Source organism: Callithrix jacchus, chromosome 21 (genome assembly GCF_049354715.1).
Source record: "Callithrix jacchus isolate 240 chromosome 21, calJac240_pri, whole genome shotgun sequence".
NCBI classification, from domain to species: Eukaryota; Metazoa; Chordata; class Mammalia; order Primates; family Cebidae; genus Callithrix; species Callithrix jacchus.
The window spans coordinates 37,610,242-37,634,343 of NC_133522.1; the positions used below are offsets into that span (position 1 = coordinate 37,610,242).

General features: G+C 46.5%; 1 protein-coding gene and 1 pseudogene across 11 annotated transcripts in view; one reads left to right on the forward strand and one right to left on the reverse strand.

Moving 5' to 3' along the window:
* LOC118149980 (mitochondrial transcription rescue factor 1-like) overlaps positions 1–11,557 on the forward strand; it is a 115,026-nt pseudogene extending 103,469 nt beyond the window's left edge.
* Positions 1–24,102, reverse strand: part of TIAM1 (TIAM Rac1 associated GEF 1) — a 449,049-nt gene that overhangs the window by 352,016 nt on the left and 72,931 nt on the right. For all 11 annotated transcript variants that reach the window (XM_035283120.3, XM_035283112.3, XM_035283121.3 and 8 more), the window contains one exon: positions 4,759–4,878. The gene's annotated coding sequence lies outside the window, so the exon portion shown is untranslated. The remainder of the gene's footprint in view (positions 1–4,758; positions 4,879–24,102) is intronic.

Consider the following 24,102-nt stretch of genomic DNA (forward strand, 5'->3'; position numbering starts at 1 on the left):
AGAAAAGGGTGTTCTACTGTTCAAAAACAAGTATAGACATCCCCCCACCGTAAGAGGCCCCTCATCCACCCAAACTCAAGCTTCACACTTCAAAGATTGTTAATTACACACTATGATACCAATTATATTGGAATGCATTATAAAACAGAGTCTTTACTAAGCAAGTTTTTCTTCCACCAGTCTTTTCTTCCACCATTTTTAATAATTAAACTCCTGTTTTTATTCCATTAAGATGCAACTTAAAAAGTCCTTTAAGTGTTCAGCCTGTTTCTTTTTTTTTTTACATAAAGAATTCAACAGTCATCCATAATAATGTAGCATGCAATATAGCCAAGAGACAAAATGAATAACTTAGATAAAAGGAGATGAATTCCACTTAGGAGGAAGAAGTACAAGTCTACTTACTGTGAAAACCTTAACCTGAAATAGTCAAAAATACTAAGAACTCCTGACCAAACACAGATAAAACAAGCCACATGGTATCATACTCCTATGAAAGAGAACGCTTTCCTGTTCAGGAAGAGGAGGCAGCAAATCAGGTCTCAAAATGCTGAATTTAAGGCCGGGTGCGGTCACTCACACCTGTAATCCCAGCACTTTGGGAGACTAAGGCGGGTGGATCACTGGAGGTCAGGAGTTTGAAACCAGCCTGGTCAAAACAGTAAAACCCCGACTCTACTAAAAATGCAAAAATTAGCTAGGTGTGTTGCACATGTCTATAATCCCAGCTACTCGGGAGGTTGAAGCAGGAGAATTGTTTGAACCCGGGGGCAGAGGTTGAAGTCAGCCAAGATCGAGCCTGCACTCCATCCGGCCTAGACAACAGAGAGGGACCCTGTCTCAAAAAAATAAAAATTAAAAAAATAGGCCGGGCGCGGTGGCTCAAGCCTGTAATCCCAGCACTTTGGGAGGCCGTGGCGGGTGGATCACGAGGTCAAGAGATCGAGACCATCCTGGTCAACATGGTGAAACCCATCTCTACTAAAAATACAAAAAATTAGCTGGGCATGGTGGCATGTGCCTGTAATCCCAGCTACTCAGGAGGCTGAGGCAGGAGAATTGCCTGAACCCAGGAGGCGGAGGTTGGGGTGAGCCGAGATCGTGCCATTGCACTCCAGCCTGGGTAACAAGAGTGAAACTCCGTCTCAAAAAAATAAAAATAAATAAATAATTTTGACCCTTTTTGTTTGAAGATCCTGACCTCGCTCTATGGCCCAGGCTGCTGTGCAATAGTGTGATCATGGCTCACTGCAGCCTCAACTTCCCAGGCTCAGGTGATTATCCCACCTCAACCTCCCGACTAGCTGCGACCACAGGCATGCACCACTATGCGCGGCTAATTTTTCTACATTTTTGTAGAGATGGGTCGCTCCATGTTGCCCAGGCTGGTCTCAAACTCCTGGGCTCAAGCAATCCTCCCACCTCGGCCTCCCAAGGTACTGGGATTACAGGCTTGAGCCACCATGTGAAGCCAATTTTGATACTTTTAAATCAGTTTCACATTCATATGTACCAAGGCTGAACGGTATAGCTGGACAAAGAGTATTTCTGTGTGACCCATCTACTACTGCAGCCTTATTTATCCTGTTTGTCTTCTAACCCAAAGATCAGCAAACTTTTTAAAAAATAAAGGGTCAAATAGTAAGGACCTCAGGCTTTCTAGTCCCTATTTCACAACTACTCAACTCTGCTGCTGTACCAAGAAAGCACAGCTATAGATAACACGTACAAAAAGGAGTGTGGCTGTGTTCCAATAAAACTTTATTTACAAAAACAGGCCCATGGGCTGTGATTTGCTGACCCCTATTCCAGTTCTCAGGGTGCTAGAAATGAAGAGTGAAGCAGAGACACACTTAAGACATTCCTATAAGAACACAGCAGGAATGAGCAAAGAGATCCAGTCGATCCAAACGTATCCAGCGCACATAGCCAATTACACCCAGCAGTATTCTTGTAAGACAAAACCAAGTCTAGAGATATTAGGTTGGTGCAAAAGTCATTGCGGTTTTTGCCCTAAAAGTAATGGAAAAACTGCAACTACTTCTGCACCAACCTAATACAGGGAAGCATCATGTCTCAACAACCACAGCTCTCAAGACACAAGGGGGGCCGGGCGCGGTGGCTCACGCCTGTAATCCCAGCACTTTGGGAGGCCGAGGCAGGTGGATCACGAGGTCAAGAGATCGAGACCATCCTGGTCAACATGGTGAAACCCCCATCTCTACTAAAAATACAAAAAATTAGCTGGGCATGGTGGCGCGTGCCTGTAATCCCAGCTACTCGGGAGGCTGAGGCAGGAGAATTGCCTGAACCCAGGAGGCGGAGGTTGCGGTGAGCCGAGATCGCACCATTGCACTCCAGCCTGGGTAACAAGAGTGAAACTCCGTCTCAAAAAAAAAAAAAAAAAAAGACACAAGGGCTTCTCCCTCACAGAAGCAGCTACCACTCCGCCATGGGGTTTATCCCCCAAACAGCATGTCCACGGAGGTCTATAGTCACGTCCCCAAAGGGTCTACACACCCTACCTTTTTTTTTTTTTTTTTTTTTTGAGACCGAGTATCTCTCTGTCGCCCAGGCTATAGTGCAGTGACAGAATCTTGGCTCATTGCAACCTCCACCTCCCAGGTTCAATCTCCTACTCTGCTGGGATTACAGGCACACGCCACCACACCCAGCTAATTTTTGTATTTTTAGTAGAGACGGGGTTTCCCCAGGTTGGCCAGGTTGGTCTCAAACTCCTGATGTCAGGTGACCCACCCACCTTGGCCTCCCAAAATGTTGGGATTATAGGGGCATGAGCCACTGTGCCCAGCCAGCCTACCACTTCTTGTAGCTAGCAGCATACCAGGACTAGGAGCGCAGAGCGTGGTCACCAAGTCAAAAGAGGTAACTGGTCTACGAGGGAATTACCCTGCCCTGGAACTCATCAACTACTCAATGAGAGCTCAGGAGATAAGGCTTTCCACTGCAGCTTTGAACTCCTATCTGCTGAAGGGCCAAAAAGAGCCAGGGAGCCTAGAGCAGCCGTGATCAACCACTGTCACTTCACAAACCCCAAATACACGAGTTCTTCCCTCTCCTGGATACGTCTTCCCTCATACCTCACACTCCACCCAGAACAAACCCTGTCAACTGGACTCTCAAAGGGTATCCAAAATCTGCCGCATCTCACCAGCTCCATCGCCAGCACCCTCATCACTGGCGCCTCCTAGTTGGTCTCCCTGACTTTGCTCTTAACCTCACTCCAACAGAATATTGTTATGTTGAAAAAGAAGGGCATGGTGGCACACGCCTGTAATCCCAGCACTTTGGGAGGCCAAGGTGGACGGATCACCTGAGGTCAGGAGTTCGAGACCAGCCTGACCAACATGGAGAAACCACATCTCTACAAAAAATAAAAAAAGAGAAGTAAAAGGCCGGGGGGAGTGGCTTATCCCTGTAATCCTAGCACTTTGGGAAGCTGAGGCAGATGGATCACTTGAGGTCAGGAGTTCAAGACCAACCTGGCCAACATGACGAGACCCCCGTCTCTACTAAAAATACAAAAATTAGCCAGGCCCGATGGCACATGCCTGTAATCCCAGCTACTCAGGAGGCTAAGACAGGAGAATTGTTTGAACCCAGGAGGTGGAGGTTGCAGTGAGCTGAGATCACACTGCTGTACTCCAGCCTGGGCAACAGAGTGAGACTCCATCTCAAAAAAAGAAAAGGAAATGAAAAAAAAGAAGTAAGATCCTGTTGGTCCAGTGGCCCCCAAAATCCTTACAATGACCTGCAAGGCCCTACACAACCTGGATCCCAACACACTCCCCCAATCCCCTCACCTCCCCAGTCACTCTTTAGCCCTCTTCTGCTCCTTCATGCTGGTCTGGCCACAGCAGCCTCCTCCTTGTCTCTCAGCAATGCCAAGTGCATCTAAACCTCAGGCCCTCTGCATGTCCCTTCTCCTGGCCTGGAAAGCTCCTCCCCTAGACAGCCACCAGGCTTGACCCCTACCTCTTTCCAGTCTTTGCCCAAATGTCTCCTTAGAGAGGCCCTCTACTAATCACCCTGTTAAAAACACACCCTAGCTGAGCATGGTGGTTCATGCCTGTAATCCCTGCACTTTGGGAGGCCAAGGTGGGCAGATCACGAAGTCAGGAGATCAAGACCATCCTGGCTAACACAGTGAAACCCCATCTCTACAAAAAAAAATATACAAAAAATTAGCCGGACATGGTGGCATGTGCCTGTAGTCCCAGCTACTCAGGAGGCTAAGGCAGGAGAATCACTTGAAACCAGGAAGTGGAGGTTGTAGTGAGCTGAGATTACACCACTGCACTCCAGCCTGGTGACAGAGTGAGACTCCATCTCAAAAAAAAAAAAAAACCACAGCCCTAGCCAGGCGTGGTGGCTCCTATAATCCCAGCACTTTGGGAGGCCAAGGTGGACGGATCACTTGAAGTTAAGAGTTCGAAACTAGCCTGGCCAACATGGTGACTAGTAGACACAGAGTTCTGTGTCTACTAAAAATATAAAAATTAGCCGGTGTGGTGGTGAGCACCTGTAATCCCAGCTACTGGGGAGGCTGAGGCAGGAGAATGGCTTGAACTTGGGAGGCAGAGGTTGCAGTGAGCCCAGATAGCGCCACTGCACTCCAGCGACAGAGCGAGAGTCCATCTCCAAGAAAAAAAGGCGGGGGGGTGGTGAAAATCAGCAAACAGCAGGTTTTGGGGCCGTGACAGACAAACAAGTGAAAAAGCAAATGTATTCACATACCCTTGATGCCCCTAGAAGGTCCTTCAAAGCACAGGACAGGGCATATCTGAGAGTGTCCACTGCTCACCATGTGACAGTCAGGCTTCTGAAACTCTTCACATCTGGAATGTGACCATCAACCTGGAAGGTAAGGAAAAAGAACAACAAAAAAAACTGAGTGACAAGCAGCTTCCACAAAGCCCACGCATCTTATTCCATAGAAGAAAAAGAAGTGCGTCATTTATAAAACACTAGCAGAATAAAACACACACACACACACACAAAGCACTAGCAGGAGGTGACAGTCATTGCTAATAGTAGAGGAAAGAAACAAGGGACTTAAAATTAGAAGCAGAGAAGCAGAACCATCCAGAACTTTGAAATAAAGATAGAGTCCACACGGAGTGAACCCCAGCGTATCACCCTAACAGCTTTCCACAGTAACGATATTCCCAGGTTGGCAACAGAGGTTCAACCCGGCTCAGAATCCTGTCCAAGGAAACAAGATGAGTAATACATTTTTATTCTATTTTTATTTTCCTAAGATGGTTAAAATTGGGCCAGCCACAATGGCTCACACCCCCTAATCCCAGCACTTTGAGAAGCTGAGGCTGGCAGATTGCTTAAGCCCAGGAGTTCAAGACCAACTTCAGCAACATGGCAAAATGCTATCTCTACAAAAAATTAAAATACAGGCCGGTGGCTCACACCTGTAATGCCAGCACTTTGGGTAGCTGAGGTGGGCGGATCATTTGAGGTCAGGAGTTCAAAGACCAGCCTGACCAACATGGTAAAACACCTTCTCTACTAAAGATATAAAAATTAGCCAGGTGTGGTAGCATGCACCTGTGATTCTAGCTACTTAGGAGGGTGAGGCACAAGAATTGATTGAACCCAGGAGGCGGAGGTTGCAATGAGCAAAGATGACACCACCGCTGTACTCCCGACTGGGCAACAGAGCGAGACTCTGCCTCAAAAAATAAAAATAAATTAAAAAATACAAATACAAAAAAATCAGCCAGATGTGGTGGTGTGCACCTGTAGTCCCGGCTACTAGGAAGGGTGAGGTGGGAGGATTGCCTGAGCCTGGGAAGACCAGGCTGCAGTGAACCGTGATTGCATCATAGCACTCCAGCCTGGAAGACAGAGCAAGAACCTATCTGAAAAAAGAAATTAACGTTTTCAAAGCTAATATATACTCTTAATTTATTTTTTAGGTCAGAGTACAGTGGCATGATCTGTACTCTGGCCTCGAACTCCAGAGCTCAAACGATCCTCCCGCCACAGCCTCCCAAGCAGCTGTGACTACAGGCGTGCGCCACTACACTTGGTTAAAAGCTAATATATCGTCTTAATAAGGAAGGGAAGAGGTTTCAAAGAAAGACAGAATTAAGATGAATGAGGAAAAATTGAGGCAGATTTCAGGCTTGAGACCAAGGCAGACTTCTTAACAATGAGAACCAGCCTGTAGGGTGGTGACTAGAACCCTGGCAGTGAATAGTTATCTCCTTACAGGTCTCAATATCAGGCGAGGTTGAACTAGAGGTCCCTGAAGATCTCAATCAATTCCAAGGTTTTATGATGGGTCATGTCAAAGTAAAAAATTATTCTGACTTTTTCTTTTTGAGACGGAGTCTCACTCTGTCACCCAGGCTGGAGTGCAGTGTGATGATCTCAGCTTACTGCAACCTCCACTTCCTGGGGTCAAGCAATTCTCCTGTCTCGGACTCCTGAATAGCTGAGATTACAGGCACACACCACCACAACCAGCTAATTTTTGTATTTTTAGTAGAGACAGGGTTTCACCATGTTGGTCAGACTGGTCTTGAACTCCTGACCTCGTGATCTGCCCGCCTTGCCTCCCAAAGTGTTGGTATGACAGGCGTGAGCCATCGCGCCGGCCTATTCTGACACATTTTACAAATAGTAAGGCAGACTTTACTTAGGACTACTACAACAGACAGGTGTCAAGGTGACTGTGTAGGTGTCAAGGTCATCGCAACAGGGAGAAAGATTGGGCTCAACTCCAAATACAGCAGAGACATCTGGAGATTTGTAACCAGTGAGCAGCGGGAAGCACCACTGGAGAGGAAATTACTAAGAAGAGACATTGAAGTCAGGGGATTCTTGCTAAACCAACTTAACGGGATTCCTGCTGAAGGCAGACTGACTTACATCAAGGACAGTGGGACAAGGAACTTGATCAGGCATAGATTGTGATCAGATGTCCAAGACAGAAGAAATTTCTCTAAACTCATCTAGCAGGATTCTTGCTAAAATAGCTGGGAAGGCCTGGAGGATGGGGGTGCGTTAAAGGCCTAGCTGAGAAGGGGGCGCAGAGAAGCTGGACTCAGCTTTGGTCAAGGAGCAAGTCTTCATCAGTATCCGTAACTCCAGGGTATAAACAGAGGTCCTGATACCTGGAGGTAGTGACCAAGGCCACAGAGAAGTGCCAGCCAGAGCCAAGAGCAGAATCCAGACATCCTGGTCCTGAGCTCAGAGGGGTCAGTTATAGCTGGTGCCCCATAACATGTCACACACCGCAGCACACTTCGTGGTTTCTCTATTTCTTCCCACATATAATCTCGCTTTTCTACAAAATTTAGAAATGGCCGTTTCTAAACATCAAGCTACTGTACAATAAAGGGAAACTACCTTTGCACATAATGCCCTGGGAGCAATTTATATAAGTTCCCTATGAGACTGAGGCAGATTGATTCACCATCATGAAGGTAATGAAGGTTTTCAGAGTAGCCTTGTCATGACAGGCATACAAATAAAAGAGGCCAAAAAAAAAAAAAAAAACTAAAAGACTAGATTTAAAAGCCTCTGGCAAAAACCAGGACACTTGCAGTCACTAATAGAATTACCAAACTGCCCTAGCAAAGTTCCAAGATGCCCAAATCCAAAAGACAGCATTTAAAGCTGACCCCAGCCTGGCCAACATAGCAAGACCCCATCTCCACAAAGATTCTTTTAAAGAATAAGTGGACACAGAGGCTGGGCGCGGTGGCTCACACCTATAATCCCAGCACTTTGGGAGGCTGAGGCGGGTAGATCACGAGGTCAAGAGATCAAGACCATCCTGGTCAACAAGGTGAAACCCCGTCTCTACTAAAAATACAAAAATTAGCTGGGCATGGTGGTACACGCCTGTAGTCCCAGCTACTCGGGAGGCTGAGACAGAAGAATTGCTTGAACCCAGAAGGCAGAGGTTGCAGTGAGCCGAGATCGTCCCGTTGCACTGTTGTCTGGGTAACAACAGCAAAACTCCATCTCAAAAAAAAAGAAAAAAAAAAAAGTGGACACAGGGGCACATGCCTGTTGCTTTAGCTACTTCAGAGGCTGAGGCAGGAGGACCACGTGAGTCTGGGAGTTCCAGGCTGCAATAATCTATGCACTCCAACCTGGGTGGCAGAGTGAGACTCCCTGTTTCTTAAAAAATAAAACTAAGGCCAGGCACAGTGGCTCACACATGTAATCCCAGCACTTTCAGAGGCTAAGGTGGGTGGATCATGAGGTCAGGAGTTCAAGACCAGCCTGGCCAATACGGTGAAACCCCATCTCTACTAAAAATACAAAAATTAGCCAGACTTGGTGGCACACACCTGTAGTCCCAGCTACTCGGGAGGCTGAGGCAGAAGAATCACTTGAACCCAGGAGGCGGAGGTTGCAGTGAGCCAGGACTGCGCCACTGCACTCCAGCCTGGGGAACAGAGAGAGACTCTGTCTCAAAATAAATAAGTACATACATACATACATACATACATACATACATACTAAATAAAATTAGCCAGGCATGGTGGCATGCCTATAGTTCTAGCTACTTGAGAGGCTGGGGTGGGAGGACTGCTCCAGTCCAGGGGTTCAAGGTTAAAGAATATCCATTTCTAAAATAATAATAAAAGTAAAAATAGGCTGGGTGTGGTGGCTCATTCCTGTTATCTCAGTACTTTGGGAGGCCAAGGTGGGTGGATCACTGGAGGTCTAGAGTTTGAGACCAGCCTGGCCAACATTTTTTCCTATTGCTTTTAGCAGGAAATAAAAGTTAGCCAGGTGTGGTGGTGCACACCTGTAATCCCAGCCACTTGGGAGGCTGAGGCAGGAGAATCGCCTTAATCCAGGAGGCAGAGGTTTTAGTGAAACGAGATCACACCACCACACTCCAGCCTAGGCAACAGGGCGAGACTAACTCAAAAAAAAAGGATGATGTGCTAAATACTCTCAGGTTGCCCTTCAGGTGACTTTCCCTCTTTTTCCTCTGAGATCTGTGCCCTAGGAGGCTGCCCTTCCTCGTCCTCGGCCTGGAGAGGAACCAGGGGCAGGAAGGAGAGGAGGAGGGTCAAGACGGTAGGAGTGTAAACCCCTGCTTCCACCCCACAGCAGCACTGGAGGTCTCTTCATCATACATCCCTGCTTCTCTCAGGCTTCCGTTCTAGGGGAAAAAAGGGCTTTCCTCCCACTGCCCCAGTGAACCCAATCCCTGTCTCTTTTTCTTTTTTTTCTTACCTTTTTTTTTTTTTTGAGACAGAGTCTCATTCTGTCACTCAGGCTGGAGTTCAGTGGCATGATCACGGTTCACTGCAGCCTTGAACTCCCATGCTGAGCTTACATGATCTGCTCATTTCAGCCGTCCAAGTAGCTGGGACCATAGGCACACACCACCACACCATACGTGGCTAATTTTTTTTTTTTTTTTTTTTTTCTGGTAGAGACAAGAAAAAAACTGTTTGCCAGGTTGATCTCGAACTCCTTGGCTCAATCAATCCTCCTGCCTCAGCCTCCCAAAGTGCTGAGAGATTAGAGCTGTGAGCCACTGCACCCAGCCTATCTGCTTTTAACTCATGACACACCTTCTCTCGTCACTCTCTTCTGGCACCTATGAGTGTGCCATTTATTTTCCTGCCAAGCCTCTGACTGACAACCGTCGAAGAAGAAGAGGGCAGAGAATTTAAAATTCAGTTTTCTATCTTTGCCCTCAATGGAGAGGGAAGAAACAGAGAACGAGATTTTTAAGCTAGATTTCCAGGCATGGGTCAAAGGCAAGTGGGGAGCACTTTCCAAGTGTAAGAGTACCAGTGAAAACCTTGATTTTTTTTTTTTTAAGATAGTCTGGCTGTGTTGCCCAGGTTGGAGTGCAGAGGCATGATCTCAGCTCACTGCAACCCCTGCCTCCCTGGGTTTAAGTTCCTCTCCTGCATCAGCAGGAGAAGCTGGGACTTCAGGCGCCTGCCACCACACCTGGCCATTTCTATATTTTGGTAGAGACAGGGTTTCACCATGTTTTCCATGCTGGGCTTAAACTCCTGACCTCAGGTGATCTGCCCATCTCGGCCTCCCAAAGTGCTGGGATTACAAGCATGAGCCACCGCACCCAGTTGAAAACCGCAAATTTTACTGACTGGCTGATTGATTTTCTTGAGACAGAGTTTTACTCTTGTTGCCCAGGCTGGAGTGCAATGGCACGATCTTGGCTTACTGCAACCTCTGCCTCCCGGGTTCAAGTGATTCTCCTGCCTCAGCCTCCTCAGCAGCTGGGATTACAGGCATGCGCCACCAGGCCTAGCTACTTTTGTATTTTTAGTAGAGACGAGGTTTCTCCATGTTGGGCAGGCTGGTCTTGAACTCTTGACCTCACATGATCCACCTGCCTCAGCCTCCCAAAGTGCTGGGATTACAGAGGTGAGCCACCATGCCCAACTAAAATCTAGAATTTTATAGACAAAATTGTGTGTATGCTTCCATTTCTCTGAAAAGAGAAATCCAGAAAGGAAAAGATCAGAATGTTTCTATATCCCCAAAAGGTGACCAAATATTTTAAGAGACAATGCTGCCAGTAAAACCACATAGAAACAGCCACTGTTTCCCCAGGAGAAGGAGGAGGAACCAGTAGGTTGTGGGCACCCAGGTCAGCTCCATGAGCTGGAACACCACCTCTTCCATTTCCAAGGGGAGCCGGGCTAGAGGAGGGACCGGCAGCGACCCCTTCACCGGCACCACCGCCCCCAAGGGGGCAGCTGGGATAGTGCGTTCCTGCAAACCTCCACAGCTCCCTCTCAACACTCAGTAACATTTGCAAAGCCCGTCAGCCCAGCAGGTGTCGGATGCACAAGCAACAGCAGAAACAGTTCCGGCCGGGAAAAATCTCATCGTGTTGTTCTGAAAACCTCCAGGCTGCTGAGAGTCTCCAGGCAGCAAACCAGGAGGGAAAAAATACTCAGGCGACAAGAGAACAGCAGAGCAGACCACACAGGAAATGCCCAGGTGGGCACAACAAAGCCTGGAGCTGTCTACAGATTTCTACCCTGGGGTGGGCAGCAGTCAGCCACTGGGGAGCCCAGATCCACCCCTTGGGAGCCATGTGGGGCGGGGATCAGCGCCCTCTGACACAGAGATGATCATTAAGAATGAACCTCACAGGGCTGTTGTGGGGTCAAGGAGAAAATGTGCTTTGCATGTCACCAAGACCCAGTAAACACCTTCGGATGTGTTAGGATTAGTATCAGAGGTCTTGTCTGTTTTTTTCCCTGCAGGGGTGATTGTGGGTACAAACAAACACCAGGTGACAAGAGAAGTCAATGGAATCAACATCCCAGTTCCACAGGGCCACTGCCCAAAGGGAGTGGCAAGCCAGTCGGGCAACGCCACCTGAGAGGGGCCGGAGCCTCAAACCCACAGGAGCCCTACGATGATCTCCATCTCCCATGCCGCTGTCCCTTTTCCTGCTGTGCCAATGTCCTGGGCTCAGAGGCACAAGGCCGCTGCGGTTAAGAGCCTGGATGGGGAGCCTCGGCAGACACTTGTTCTTGCCATGGACTGACGAGGCGGCCGTGTGCAAGTTATATCATCTCTCCGTGACTTAATTTCCTCATCTATAAGTCAGGATGATCATAATCATAGCGCTTGTGTTTCTGTGGTGAGATTTTTGTTTGTTTTTGTTTTGTTTTGAGATGGAGTCTCGCTCTGTCACCAGGCTGGAGTGCAGTTGTGCAATCTCGGCTAATTGCAACCTCCGCCTCCCAGGTTCAAATGATTCTCTTGCCTCAGCCTCCTGGGTAGCTGGGATTTCAGGCATCCACCATGATGACCATGCCTGACTAATATTTGTATTTTTAGTAAAAACGGGGTTTCACCATGTTGGCCAAAATGGTCTCGATCTCCACCTCATACCCCACCCGCCTCAGCCTCTCAAAGTGCTGGCGTAACAGGCGTGAGCCACCGTGCCCAGCCCGTGTTTCTGGTGGGTTTAAATAAATTCAGAGAAAGTTCTCAGAATAGTGTCTGGGCTAGGCTCAGTAGCTCATGCTTGCAATCCCAGCACTTCAGGAGGCCAAGGAGGGCAGATCACTTGAAGTCAGGAGTTCAAGACCAGCCTGGCCAACATGGTGAACCCCATCTCTACTAAAAATACAAAAATTAGTTGGGGGTGGTAGCACACACCTATAATCCCAGCTACTCAGGAGGCTGAGACAGGAGAATCGTTTGAACCCAGGGGGGCCGAGATTGTGCCACTGCACTCCAGCCTGGGCAGCAGAGAGATTCTGTCTCAAAAAAAAAAGTGTCTGGTGTGCAGCAAGAACTCAGTAGATGCTGGCTGTCATATGGCCCACATGTTTCAATGAGTTTCCAAGAACTATTTAACAAAGAGGCCTCTGTGCTCCAGATACCACCAGCCCATGATACCACATGGCCTTGATCCTAAGAGGGTTTTGTAATTTAACGTTTGTAAAATTACAATAGATTTTCTCATCTGTTAAATGGGGATAATAGCATCTAGCTAACAAGACTGGCGGAGGATTAAGGACTAACAGATGCAGAGAATGCTTTGAACAGGGCTTGGCATGGAGTACTCATCAGAAATGGTTCTCTGCAGGTATTTTCACCGTCATTGTAGCAACTGATGTGACCTGCTGCAGGCTTTCCCACGCCAATCAAATGTGGAAATTCTTCCTCAGTCCTCATTCAATCCAGGCATCACTTGACCTTGGTACCAAAGATGCATGCCTGGTCTGGGGCTAGCAAGGGAAATGGCCTTGTTAGAAAGATGCTGTGGAGTTTCAGGCACTTTTCTGGGGTTTTTTCCCATTCTGTTGGCTTCCCAGAATTACTTACTAACAACAGGAACATGGCTTAGAAGTTGCTGCGCTGCATATTAGATCCCAGGTTGATTTAAGGTTAGTGTGTGGTTTTTTTGTTTTGTTTTGTTTTTGTTGTTTTTTTGCCCTTGGAGTAGTTTTCAGGTCACTATGCTGGTTTCCTGGTGGCCCCTGGAGCACAGCTGGCCTCTTGTCAGTCTGAGGGCCTCATGGAAGATAAACCAGGGGCACACAAGGAAAACAACCAGAAGTGGAGAAAAAATAGCAGGAAAGGGTCTCAGTACAGTCAAAGATCAGTGAGTGAGCCAGGAATTGAGACAATCACTCAATCAGTGGCCTCCGCTGTCCATTACAAAGTGTGAAATAAATTCCATAAAATCACTATTTTCCCTTCTGTCATCTTAGCTGTTGCCTCGCTGCACTGGGACTTGAAGAATTATTAGTCCGTTCTTGCACTGCTACAAAGGAATGCCTGAGGCTGGATTATTTATTTATTTATTTATTTATTTTTTATTTTTGAGATGGAGTCTCGCTCTGTCACCCAGGCTGGAGTGCAGTGGCACGATCTTGGCTTACCGCAACCTCTGCCTCACTGATTCAAACGATTCTCCTGCCTTAGCCTCCCAAATAGCTGAGACTACAGGCGCGTGACACCACGCCCGGCTAATTTTTTGTATATTTAGTAAAGACAGGGTTTCACCTTGTTAGCCAGGATGGTCTTGGTCTCCTGACCTCATGATCCGCCCAGGCTGGCCTCTCAAATTGCTGGGATTACAGGCGTAAGCCACCTCACCGGGCCTGAGACTGGGTAATTATAAAGAAAAGAGGTTTATTTGGCTTATGTCTGCAGGTTGTATAAGAAGCATGGTGCCAGCATCTGTTTCTGGTGAGACCTCAAGAAGCTTCCACCTGAGGCAGAGGAAAAGTGGGAGCAGCCATATCACAGGGCGAGAGACAGCACGAGAAACAGAAGGAGGAGGTGCCAGGCTCTTCAAACAATTAGCTCTCCCAAGAACTAACAGAGTGAAAACTTACCCTGCTTTCCATGGGGAAGGCACCAAGCATTTATGAGGGATCCACCCCCATGACCCAACACCTCCCACCAGGCCCCACCTCCAGTACTGGAGATCACATTTCAACACGAGGTTTGGAGGGAACAAGTATCCAAACCATATCAGAGAATATTAAACAAATAAGGGTACAGCCAATGAAAGGCAGACCCCTAAGACCATGGGCTCTGGGTCAGACCACCTGGATTCAAATCCTGGTTCCCTCAACATTTAGCCATCTGACCATGGTCCAGCCCCAGGCACCCTGAGCCTCAGTTTCCTCCTCTGTAGGATGAGGCTGGCAGCAGCTAATAAGCAAGTGAAGTGTAAATGAATTAATACATCATATGAAGCTTTTGGAAAAGCAGCAGACATAAGATAAGCACTCACAAACCTTTAGCATTTTTTTCTTTAAGACAGAGTTTCACTCTTGTTGCTCAGGCTGGAGTATAACGGTGCAATCTAGGCTTACCACAACCTCCACCTCTGGGGTTCAAGCAGTTCTCCTGTCCCAGCCTCCATAGTAGCTGGAACTACAGGCATGTGCCTCCACGCCCAGCTGATTATGTATTTTTAGTCGAGACAGGTTTCTCCATGTTGGTCAACGTGTTCTCAAACTCCCAGCCTCAGCTGATCTGCCCATCTCGGCCTCCCAAAGTGCTGGGATTACAGGCATGAGGCACCGCACCTGGCCAACCTTTAGCCTTTATTACTCTTCAATTCCTGCGCCCTGGGAGCACTACAGGGAAAACATGTTTGGGGTAGAGAGGGGAACTTTGCCAACTTCCTGCAGCAGTGAAATGGGAAGACAGCTGGAGACTCACAGAACAGGATTCAAACTGCAGACACTCCACATCTAAGTTACTGTGAGCTGCTTTATTATTATTAAAGTTTTAGACAGGGTCTTACTCATCTCCCAGGCTGGAGTGCAGTGGTTTGATCACAGCTCACTGCAGTAGCGACCGCCCCACGCTCAGGTGATTCTCCCACCTCACCCCACCAAGTAGCTCAGAAACAGGTGCACACCATCATGTCTAGCTAACGTTTGTATTCCTTTGTAGAAACAGGGTTTCTCCATGTTGCCCATGCTGGTCTCAAACTCCTGAGCTCAAGTAATCCACCCTCCCCAGCCTCCCAAAGTATTAGGATTATAGATTACAGGAGTGAGCCACTGCATCCAGCACTGGAAGTTATTCTAGTTCTGATGTTCTCTGAAACTCATCTTCCTTACCAGCTACATAGGGTTTGGCTACTTCCTGGAATTGTTGTAAGAAATGAGAATACAGGAGGCCGGGCACAGTGGCTCACAACTGTAATCCCAGCACTTTGGAAGGCCAAGGCAGGTGGATCATCTGAGGTCAGGAGTTCAAGACCAGCCTGGTCAACATGGTGAAACCCTGTCTCTACTAAATATACAAAAATTAGCCGGGCGTGGTGGTGGGCGCCTGTAATCCCAGCTACTTGGGAGGCTGAGGCAGGTGAACCGCTTGCACCCAGGAGGTGGAGGTTGCAGTGAGCCGAGATAATGCCATTGCACTCCAGCCTGGGCAACAGAGCAAAACTCCGTCTCAAAAGAAAATAAAAAGAAATTAAAATACACCATGTAGGTATTAAATAAATGTTACTTTCTTCATCTCTTTCCCTTCCTTGGGGTGCAAAGGAGGCAAAGCAAAGCAAATGCGACATTCTTGCAACTCTCAGAAAGCTTGTCACCATGCAGGTCAAAGTCCTAGGGTGCCCTGAGACCCCACAGCCAGCTGGAACTAGTGATGTTTTCCATGAAGAAACCAAGAATCAGCGCACTTCACCGGGGCACACCCAGGTGACCCGTCCTCCAAAGCTGCGGCCCAGACACTGAGAGAGAAAAGACCTGGGCCTGGAGTTCTCCACAGCAAAGCCTGATTCTAACCAAAAGTTATGGGAACAACTTGACAGCTACTTCATGAGGTGATGTCCGAATCATCGGCAAGAAAGACTAGGGCAGGTCATTTTTATATAAACATCTGAAGGAGAAAGAGTGTCGATAAATGTCAAAAACAATGCCTAAAACGGTTGCCTACTGCCTGCTTACACAGCTTTTTCCTTCTTTAGACAAATGATAAAACATCAGCACTTCTGAATATAAATCATCTTCAATTAAGACATTGCTGCTGGAAAAGCACTTTTGGCAGGACAAACGAAATATGTGCACTGTTCTCCAACTTGGGTCTTCCAAGGTTGGCAGGGCGATTTATTTTTGTTGATTATCAAAACACAAATGGAAAGGGCCTAAAAATTGATTAGCCAATTAAACTCAATGATTCTCAACAATGAAATGTGCATTATTAGCTTTGCCAGAGTTATAAAAATGTCTCCTAGCTGTACTGCCGTTTTCACGATTTACACCATTGATATTTGTGCTGACAGAAAGATTAAGTAAGGACTGGCTGATGAAAATTTGTCTTCTCTCTCGCTGGAACGGAAGGAAGAGAAACGACTGAGGGCTTGGGCCATTTCAGGAAGAACATCTGCAGTGCATTCGTAATTCTTGAAAGAGCGGTCTGGGTTGAACGAGGGAGCTGTTGTCACTCATTCTGTGTGTACTTGTTCTTTAGTAAATTACAGATTCACTAACAGGGGCCAATTTGTTGAGACGACAACAACCATAAATACCCAGATTCTTCATTTTCTCTTCTCGTTTTCCAAGGGGATGAGTGTCCAGACAGGCAGCCAACCAAATGATGGGTATCAGATGCTTTTGCAAAATGGATCCATGGACGGAGGGGCGCCGTGAGCCTATTTCAGTCCAGAGCAGTTTTTCTTAATTGCCACCATGAGGTCAAGATCACAACTGCAAGAAATTTACTTACGATAGCCCAAAACCCAGGGCAGTAGAACGCTGATGCTTTCTGGTGGCCAGAGCAGGCATGTTGCCTACTGCTATGCATTTTTAAACTTGATTGTATATAATTGTTCATCACTGACCCATTCTCCAACCTTCTGGGCTGGAACATGTTGCTAGGCAACGAATTTTGCTCCAGATACTTCCTGAAAGCTAGTGAGGCAACAACCAAGTGTCAACTAAGTAAACACTAACCATTAGAGACAGGTTCAAATAAAAAGGGATGCCTGGCTTCCTCACAGCCCATCCATCTCATGTCCTTTTAATGTAGACCCGTATTTTCTGCGCTTACAGCTTAGCAAATAAGTGATCTTAGGTTGAACTGGGGAAAACTGCCCTTTTGGTGGCTCGATTTGGCAATTCATATGGGTCAACCTAATCAGAGGGAGGTTTCCACACACTGTGAAATAGAACTATTTTTGTCCACCAGCGTAATCATAATTGGGCTTTGCATCAACAACACATCACTTACCTAAGTCACATATTTCCTAAAATTCTTTTTGTAAGAAAGAGTTGGGAGCGGCAATCTGCTGGCAAATGCCTGAATAAGAAGTCACAGGTATTTTTCCATTTTACACTAACACAATCTGATTTGACCAATTCTTATATAATATCCACACATTCCCTCCCATTTCAAATGCTCAGCGACTCAGCAAAGGAAACTAAATGCATTGTTCAATTTTTTTTTTTTTTTGAGACAGAGTCTCACTTTGTCACCCAGGCTGCAGTGCCGTGGCACAATAGCAGCTCACCTCAACCTCTGCCTCCCAGATCCAAGCAATTCTCCTGCCTCAGCCTCCCAAGCAGCTGGGATTATAGGTGCGCGTCACCAGGCCTGGCTAATTTTTGTATTTTTAGTAAAGATGGGGTTTCACCATGTTGGCCAGGCTGGTCTTGAACGCTAAATGCATTGTTCTCATCCTGAAGATGAGGACAGAACTGCCGACCGCATGCAAGGAGTTCATTTAGGAGGAAAAAGGAGGGTAGGCAGCATATTGGCATCATAGCATGATGCTATTCCTGGGAAGCAAAGTGGAGTCTGATGACTCTCCATGTCCCAGGTAGCTGAGAGCCCCCCAGTGAAGAAATGCTGAAGAAACAGAATGGCCCTATGTTAGTTCACAGAATATCTCCAGGAGGTTCTTAGAATGAATCACTGTTGGGAGTCCAGAATAACAACCAGCTTAGCCAGTGCGTGTGCACAGAGGATCAACCTCATTAGGAAAGAACTGGGAAAAAATTATGAGGGAGAACTACAGTGAAGCTTAGGGTTAGATTGCTGGCCTTATTGAGCAGGTATGAACAGCTATGCAATTTGAATTTTCTAGCAACCAAAATGAATTGTATCTGGGATTATTAAGTAACTATTCATAAACTAGACACATGTAAACTTTGCATTTGGGCAAATGGCAAATTGCCTTAAAATGACAACAGAGGGCCAGGCGCAGCGGTTCATGCCTGTAATCCCAGCACTTTGGGAGGCCGAGGCGGGTGGATCACAAGGTCAAGAGATCGAGACCATCCTGGTCAACATGGTGAAACCCCATCTCTACTAAAAATACAAAAAATTAGCTGGGCATGGTGGTGCGTGCCTGTAATCCCAGCTACTCAGGAGGCTGAGGCAGGAGAATTGCCTGAACCCAGGAGGCGGAGGTTGCGGTGAGCCGAGATCGCGCCATTGCACTCCAGCCTGGGTAACAAAAGCAGAACTCCGTCTCAAAAAAAAAAAGACAACAGAAAGTTTATCATCCATTCCCAGATGAGTCCTCTTAAAACAGAACCAAGCTTTCTGTTTAGTCTGGATTTGCTTTACTATCTATGTGTAATTTAAAAGTTTTAAAAAAAAATTTAGAAACGTGGAGTTAAAAGTGAATGAATTCTATGCTCATTGTCACTCCCCCAGAGGTAACTGCCAATTTGTTTGCCTATTTTTTATAAAAGTCACATCCTAATACATATCCTGGCGACTTGGTTTTTCACTCAACATTAAGCATAGAAACTACTTTTAAATGGAGTCCTCTGGAACATTCATTATTCACCAGCCAGTGTGTCCACAATTTCAAAATAAAGCTTCTTTTTTTCTTTTCTTTTTCTTTTTTGTTCAAAATAAAGTTTCTTATTTAGTAAGAATCAACTCCTACCCATGAGTTTACAACAATTTAAAGACCACCAAAAACCATGACCAATTATTCATCTTTCCAAAAGCTCCAAAGCACGCTGTTAGAAGCCAAAGTGTTTCAACCCCATAGATGTGTCCAAGGAAATCCAGCCCAATACAATGGGGTGAAGGCAGCGAGCTGACATCCCAAATGTGTGGCTTAAGTTGGAATCCTAAAGGAAAGATGTCTACATCACCCAAAAAGTGAGATAAATGAAATCCAGATACACCAAAGACTAAAGAAACGTCAGGAGCTAATTGCTAACTTAGATTCTGATACTATCTGCTATGCACTGGGAAAAGAATGTGATTTCTACAAGAACATTTTTAACCACCTGTGAAAGAAATTGTGAGCCTGCTGGGAACAAGCAACTATTGAGACAAGGAACAAAAACAGCTTCCTGAGCATTAGGACCATCACAACTATGGTCTGCACAATTTGGATTCCACATTGCTTCAACTCAAGAATTGCTAAACCACATTCTTTACTCGAATTCTGGAGACAACCGTCCTAATAGCTGAATGAACAGAATTTTTAAAAGCCACTTGATAAAATAATCCTCAAATCTGTAACATGATTTACTCCTGTTACTCTTGTTTGGCTAAAATTATGCATGTGGGTGGGTGGGTGGGTGGGTGGGTGGATGGATGGATGGATGGATGGATGGATGGGAGGCAGAGGTCTGCCGGAGTGGGACTGTACAGGCTTGGGACCAACTGTTACAGCTTTAGGAATTCTGTAGACCAGCTGACATCATGCTGATAGCTTGGAATTGGCCACGATGGGAAAATTTACACCACAGAAATTGACAAAACACTACAAATCAGGCCATTTTTATTCACCTCGGGAAGCCAATTTACTAACACACCACTGATGGAAGGGAAAAAGAAAGGATAAGAAGGGGAGAAGAAAGACAAAGCAACAGCACCCGTAAGTGCCTGCAAAGTCCTCCCAGTGGGCTATTCCCCCGTATCTCCACATTGATACACTTCGTATTTTCTCTGCCTGAAACCCTATTCCCTACTGGGACCCCTACCTGTTTTGCCTCTTTTAGAAAAGCCATTCCTGGAGTCTGCCCTCCACCGGAGATGCCTTTACACGTGTTCTCACAGCATGTAGTCATTACCCCTCTCCACCCTCCTAGGTACTATACATTGCGGCCATTGTCCAATTAGTCAGCCCGGCAAAAGTATCAGCTAATTCAGCACAGCAACTGTGCATTTTAGCTCTTGGCACTTAATGCCCAGCACAAAGACAGGCACAGAGTCACATCCAATCAATAGATTTTAAATTAAAGCAATGGTTCTAGCTGCAAGGCAGAGCAAAAACATCTGATGATGTAAGCTTCAGCTTCCAAGAGCAGCGCTTCTTCTAGCCTGATCATCATTGGGTAGCAGGAGCTTTTTCAAGGGCTTAAGCTTTTCAGGTACACTTTCCCTTACATCGTGGTTTGCCATTAAATCAGTTAACCTACTTTTGTCACAGAGCAGTGCAGTGTGTCACTGGCTCATTTCATTTCATTTCATTTCTTTGCTACTCAATGACATCCACATGTCACTAGGAATTGCATTTTTAAATAAAAAATTAACTATATCTGTCCTGGATTTACCCAAGGGAGGCTTGGGATGCACCCTTGGTTCTATTGCCTAATACACTCAAGTGACTTGGAGCAAACTGCTTAAGCTTCTCACCCTTTGCTACCCAATCCATCAAATGAAGACAGAAGACTAGAAATAGTACAGAGAAGAAAGAAATCACCACCCTGCCCCATGCCAGAGTAAAGGCAGGGGCACCAGCCCTGACCTCGGCAGTGGCTGCAAATGGAGCCACCCCCTTCTATCATCTTTGGAAGGAAGGAGGCAAAGTGTCTTAGTCTCCCTGGCTACCATAACAAAACAGCACAGACTGGCAGATTCAACAACATTCATTCATTCATTCATTTATTTTTGAGACAGAGTCTCACTCTGTCACCCAGGCTGGAGTGCAGTGGCACAATCTTGGCTCACTGCAACCTCCATCTCCAGGGTTCAAGCAATCCTTCACCTCAGTCTCCCAAGTAGCTGTGATTACAGGCATGAGCCACCACAATTAGCTAATTTTTTTGCATTTTTAGTAGAGATGGGGTTTCACCATGTTGGTCGTACTGGTCTAGAACTCTGGACCTCAAATGATACACCACTTCGGGTTCCCAAAATATTGGGATTACAGGCATGAGCCACCGCGCCTGGCCAACAGACATTTATTTTCTTACAGTCCTAAAGGCTGGAAGTCCATGATCGAGGTACTGTCTGCATTGGTTTCTGGTGAGTCCATTCTTCTTGGCTTGTGGACAGCCACCTTCTTTCTGTGTCCTCACATAGCCTTTCTTCTGTACACTCGACAGTAAGATTTAACCCAGATGCCAAAGGTACAGTCAATGGTTCCAAGTTAAGCCACAGCTCCTTGTTTGGGTACCTGTTTCTATCCTATATCATGAACTGATTTTACTCACACTTCTGACACCAAATGCAGGGGGATTTTTCCTCACACCAACCAATGCTCCAACTCTCTGGACACCAACAGGGGGGGTTCCCACAATTCAATTCCAGATTGACAATAACTACCTACAATTAGCAGAGAATCCACAGGCTAAGGGCTCAGTCCCAAAAGACTGCCCTCACGTTAGACACAAGCTACAAATGGAGTGCCCACACTTCTGCTTGATCAACTACAAATTCTGGGGTTCCCATGACCCTCTCCCCAGGCTCAATAATTTGCTAGAATGGCTCACAAAACTCAGGAAAACATCTGACTTATTATTACTGGTTTATGATAAAGGACACAACTCAGAAACAGACGAATGTTAAAGATGTGCAGGGCAAGGTGTGAGGAAGAGCTCCCAGTTCCCATGTCCTCTCTGGGCACGCCACCTCCCAGGAACATGTGTTCACCAATCCAGAAGCTCTCTGAATTCTGTTGTTTAGAAATCTTATGGTATGAATGAGTAAATCATTGGCCATTGATGATTAATTCAATCTCTAGCCCCTCTCTCCTCTCCCTTAAGAGGATGGAACTGAAAGTTTCAACCCTCGTATCACATGGTTTGGTCTTTCTAGAGACCAGCCCTCATCCTGAAGCTATCAAGAGGTCCCCCACGTACAAAAGAAAGACATTCTATCAATCCAGAGATTCCAATGGTTTGGAGAACTGTGTGCCAGAACCTGGGACAAAGAGTGTGTGTGTATGTATGCGTATGTGTGTGTGTATGTATGTATGTGTGTGTATATATATATATATATGTACACACAAATTATTTTCTTATCATCACACCCATCTTTTAAAATTTTTTTTGAGAGTCTCTCTCTGTCACCCAGACTGGACTGCAGTGGCACGATCCTGTCTCACTGCAACCTCCACCTCCCAGGTTCAAGCGATTCTCCTGCCTCAGCCTCCCGAGTAGCTGGGATTACAGGCTCCCACCACCATGCAGAGCTAATTTTTGTATTTTTAGTAGAAGACAGGGTTTTACCACATCATCCGGGCTGGTCTTGAACTCCCAACTTCAGGTGATCCACTCACCTTGGCCTCTCAAAATGCTGGAAACCACCACGCCCAGCCCATCATACTAAACCAGAAATTCTGCCTTGCACACCAACCTAAAAATGGTACCTTCCTGTCACCTGGGCTAAATTAGCCTAGCATGAGGAAGCCAAGAAAGGGCTTATTTCTAGCTCCAAGGCAGTGCCAGTTTGTTTTGTTTCTGTCTGGTGATGGCTTCTGGTGGGAGGTGGGAGGAGAGAGCGCAGAGTGGGAGTCCAGAAGCACAACAGAAGGGTGATGCAATATGCAAGCTGACACTCAGGACACGCCCACCTGCCTGCCCATGTGCATCTGGTAAAGTGAATTTGAAGCTTGCCAGTCCTCAACTAAACCGGAAGCACCCCCAATCAAGGACAATTTAACACCAAAAACATCATGGCAGCCTTGGCAGTGACTCAGAGCAATGGGAGGACTGTGCCAATCATGAGATCATAGTAAGAACAGATACCATATACTGAGTAGCTACGGTGCCAGGCACTGTGCACTGTGCATAAATAATCATTGTCAAGCTGGTCATGAAAGTGTTGTGCCCATTTCACAGATGAGGATACAGTGGCTCAGACACTAAGTGGCCTGCCCCAGGCCACACAGCTGGTAAAAGAAGAACACGAAGCTAAGGGTATCTTGCTCCAGAGGCCATGGTTTGGCATCACACCATGGTGGGCTGGCTGGCTGGCTGCTTCCATGAAGTCTCCAGACCTATGTTTAGAAAGCAGGCATTTTATAAACATAAGCAAACGTAAGAAGGCCAAAACTAACAGAATTTGCAGCAAATGTTGCTGCAGTCCTCACCACCCTGGGATCAAGCACCCTCCCACTCCTTTGTTTTATAAAATCTGAGGTCTTAAAAAGACATATACATACTGCACCCCACGCTTCAACCCAAGAGATTCAGTGTGTAAAAGACAGAGTGGGTCTCGTGCCAAGAAGTCGGAGCCAGTTTATTTTAGTGTCAATGTTAAGACAGCCAGCACCAGGTTGAGGCTGAGAAATGCTCCTTCTAATTAAAACTTTATTTTCAAACACATGTCACAGTTTCAACATGGTGAGACTCATTTTTTGCTCTGTAGATTTCTAAGAGTAGAAGCAGCTGCTTCTACTGACAGTCTCTTCCATTCATTTTGGGACAACCAGAGGATCCTAAGGGACCAAGATTGGTTTTACACGCAGGGCAGGAGCCATGTGAGCTCTGAGAGCACTCAAGATACCTGCAAAATCAAGAAAAATGAGACAATATCATCAATCGGCTGATATTGCAAGAGGCACTCCTTCACGACAGAGTCTCTGTATCCAGTCAAGGAATAGCCTGACAAATCTGCACACAGGACCAGAGACAATGGCCCTTGTCCCTATCTGGTGGGAAAGCAGAGTCCAACATAAGGAACTCCCAAGTAGATCTAAGGCAGCCTTGGAAAAAGGGAGTGAACCAGGCATTCTGGAACCCTGGTCATTGCTGGAAAAGGAGTCAGAAAATCCACTGCCTATGGCTGAAAGGTTGGGTTCCCCCACAGAATTCACATGGCTCAAATCCTCAGCTGAAAAGTGACGGCCTTTGAAAGGTCATCAGCCATAAGATGCAATCCTCACGTATGGGATTAATG